The sequence below is a fragment of the Myotis brandtii genome, unplaced genomic scaffold (assembly GCF_000412655.1).
Source record: "Myotis brandtii unplaced genomic scaffold, ASM41265v1 scaffold460, whole genome shotgun sequence".
NCBI lineage: Eukaryota > Metazoa > Chordata > Mammalia > Chiroptera > Vespertilionidae > Myotis > Myotis brandtii.
The window spans coordinates 142229-146194 of NW_005367588.1; positions in this window are offsets into that span (position 1 = coordinate 142229).

The window sequence follows — 3966 nt, forward strand, 5'->3', positions numbered from 1 at the left end:
GGGCCGCAGGGGTGGGAGGCAGACACGAATGAGGTAAAAAGCTGTCAGAGGAGGAAACGGTGGGGGATGAAAACGGTAGCAGCTCCTCCTGCCGCCCAAGGGACCCAGTGAGAATGCGGCAGCGCTGGCTCGCTCTGAGCTGAGCGGGTGAGGGCGGCCTTTGCCCACAGACCCGCTCGCGAGAGCACCAGGCACTGATGGGAGCCCTGGCGGTGCTGCTCCGCGGAAGGGTCCCAGGTTCGATTCCTGGTCAAGGGCATGTGCTTGGGTTTCGGGTTCGATCCCCAGTCCCAGTCGGGGTCCGTGCGGGAGCAACCAATCGAGGTGTGTTTCTCACATCAGTGTTTCTCTCTCCACCTCCCTCCCACTTTCTCTAAAAAAAATCAATGGAAAAAACTATCCTCAGGTGAGATTAACAAAAAGAAAACGAATGGATGGGGAACGTCAAGAGGGTCCCAGCCCCTTCAGGAAAAGGCTGTTTGGCTGCCAGGAGCCCGACCCCGAGCATTGCCCCTCCCGCCCTGTGGCCGCCCCCTCGGCCTTCGGGTCCCTTTATGAGCGACTCCTGAGCCAGAGCTGGGCCCAGGGCGATCACAAAGGCCTCGGAGGGTGGAGCTGAGCAGGGAACATGGGCCCCTCAGAGGGTGCCGCTGACGGCCGTTCCTGCCCTTTGAGGCTCAGTGGGAAATGCCCGGTGAGACCTGCAGACTTTCATGGGATCTAAGTCAGAGGTCAATGCTTCCTGAGGCAGCTACCTTCGCTCGTGAAACCAATTTTCATTTTTATTTGCAAAATACAACCAAGACCCAAATGGGATGGCTGCTTTCCCGTCCTCCCGTGTGCAGAGACGCAGGACGGTGTTGGAGGAGAGAGAGCAGGAGGGCCCAGAGCAGAGGACGCGCTGCCCAGGGCGTGGGGCCCAGGCGGTGACCCCGAGGTGCAGAGGGAAGGTGTGACCCCGGCTGACGGGCCGCAGGATGGTGCCTGCTGCAAAGGGCGCGTAAGGGGCATCCGGAGGACACCTGAGCTGCCGCTGACACCCAAAGGCGCTCAGTCAGGGGGACAATTGTTACCGCCCACGGAACTGCATTGAGTTGGCAAAACTATATAAACAAACCCCTAGGAGAAACCAAGATGGCGGCATAGGTAAACACCGGAGATTGCTGCCTCGCACAACCACTTCAAAAATACAACTAAAAGACTGAACGGACATCATCCAGAACCACAGGAAGGCTGGCTGAGTGGAAATTCTACAACTAGAAGGAAAGAGAAAAGCATACCGAAACTCAGAGGAGACGCAGTGAGGAGGTGAAATACTAAGGTGCTGAGGTGCGTGCGGAGCGGGCTGGCGGCTGAGGACGCGGTTGTCGTTTTCAATCGGGAGGGAGTCTCAGGCTCTGAGCTCCAGTTCCGGGCGAGTCTCTAGGGACCCAGACTCATACGGGAGAAGCGGGACTGTCTGGCATCGGTCAGAACCCTAGGGCAGCTTTCTCTCCGAGGGGCTTGCAGCGATTAAGGGGACACTGAGAAGCAGAGTCTATGAGGGCAAGACTGAGAGCAGCCATAATTGCTAACCCCGCCCTGTTGATCCCGTGGGACCCGCCCCGCCCAAGCCCTGCAGGGAGACTTTTGCTGGATAGCCTCAGGCAAAGGCTAGATTAGCACCTCCCTAGAGATCCAGGAGCCAGGAAGCCTAGAGGTCAGAGGGGGACCATCCAGTTTGCAGCTCCGTGGAATCATAAAGGACACACTCAGGGGGCAGACTCAGTGAGCACCAAAGCCCCATCGAAGCAAGTCTAGCCCCAGAGGGGTGTCTCCAGCACAGAAGTTCTCCCACTGCAGACACAGCTGATTCTCACAGCCAATTGGCCTGGAGGTCAATTCCTCCCAGTGATAACTACAACAATCAAGGCTTAATTACAACAAGACTGTGCACAAAGCCCACAAGGGGGTGCACCAAGAGTGTCTACCTCAGGTAATTGGGACACTTAGCACAGAAAGGCACTCTATCGACACAGCGAAGCATAAAAAATGCCGAAACAAAGAAACAGGACACAAACGACAGAATTGGAGGAAAGCAAACTGCGGGATATAGAGTTCAAAACCACATTTTTAAGGTCTTTAAAGAACTGTCTAGAAGCCGCCGATAAATGTAGTGAGATCTTCAAGAAGACTGGTGAAACCCTCGATGTTGTGATAAAGAACCAACTAGAAATTAAGCATCCACTGACTGAAATAAAGAATATTATACAGACTCCCAACAGCAGACCAGAGGATCGCAATAATCAAGTCAAAGATTTGAAATACGAAGAAGCAAAAAACACCCAACCGGAAAAGCAAAATGAAAAAAGAATCCAAAAATACGAAGATAGTGTAAGGAGCCTCTGGGACAGCTTCAAGCGTACAAACATCAGAATTATAGGGGTGCCAGAAGATGAGAGAGAGCAAGATATTGAAAACCTATTTGAAGAAATAATGACAGAAAACTTCCCCTACCTGGTGAAAGAAATAGACTTCCAAATCCAGGAAGCGCAGAGAACCCCAAACAAAAGGAATCCAAAGAGGACCACACCAAGACACATCATAATTAAAATGCCAAGAGCAAAAGACAAAGAGAGAACCTTAAAAGCAGCAAGAGAAAGAAAATCACTTACCTACAAGGGAGTACCCATACGACTGTCAGCTGATTTCTCAACAGAAACGTGGCAGGCCAGAAGGGAGTGGCAAGAAATATTCAAAGTGATGAATACCAAGAACCTACAACCAAGACTACTTTATCCAGCAAAGCTATCATTCAGAATTCAAGGTCAGATAAAGAGCTTCACAGATAAGAAAAAGCTAAAGGAGTTTATCACCACCAAACCAGTATTATATGAAATGCTGAAAGGTATCCTTTAAGAAGAGGAAGAAGTAGAAAAAGGTAAAGATACAAATTATGAACAACAAATACACATCTATCAACAAGTGAATCTAAAAATCAAGTGAATAAATAATCTGATGAACAGTATGAACTGGTGATTGTAATAGAATCAGGGAAATAGAAAGGGAATGGACTGACTATTCTTGGGGGGGAAAAGGGTGTGGGAGATGCGGGAAGAGATTGGACAATAATCGTGCACCTATGGATGAGGACAGTGGGTGGGGAGTGAGGGCGGTGGGTGGGGTGGGAACTGGGTGGAGGGGAGTTATGGTGGGAAAAAAGAGTAACTAATGTAATGATCTGAACAATAAAGATTTAATTAAAAAAAATAATAATAAAAAATAAACAAACCCCTGCTTCGTGGGGTCACTCCTGGAGCACAGACAGGCATTGGGCAGAACGGGAAGGTAAACAGCTCCTTGAATTCCCTGGGCCTGGTTGTCCTCGGGTCATGGGGGTGCCGCCATACAGCCTGCCCAGCCTGGTGCCCAGTGGGGGGGCAGGAGGCAGGCTGGACGCAGCCCTCGCTTCCTTCGAAGCCCGTGTGTGGCCCGGCCTGGAGGAGGGGCCGCCTTTGATTGCTCTGCCCAGGACAGCATGGCGCCCGCCCGGCAGCTGAGAACGCTCCGGAGCCTTCTGAGGGCGGGGAGAGGGCATGCCTGGTCCCCTTGGGAGGCCCACGGGGCGGCTGGCTGCTGGGGCCTTGGGGTGCAGCAGGGAACATGGGCCCCTCAGAGGACTGTGGCCAGGGATGGAGAGGGCGTGAGGGTCCCTTAGACATCCCGGGGTCGAGCAGGAGCGTCAGGAGCTGCGGCAGGAACCCAGCTGCCCGGCCCGCTGCCGAGAGGAGAGGGTGGTGGAGGTGAGGGGGCGTGAGGACCAGGGACCCAGCTCTAACCTCCCCACAGGGTGTGGCCAGGCGGGGGGCGGGGTCAGGACTGGAGAGGCTCATCCTCAGCACCCGGAACCCCTCCCAGCTCCTGTCCATGATGCCTCACAGCCAGGTCACGAGGGGCCGGCCCAGCCCTCCAGCTGCGGAGCTTCTT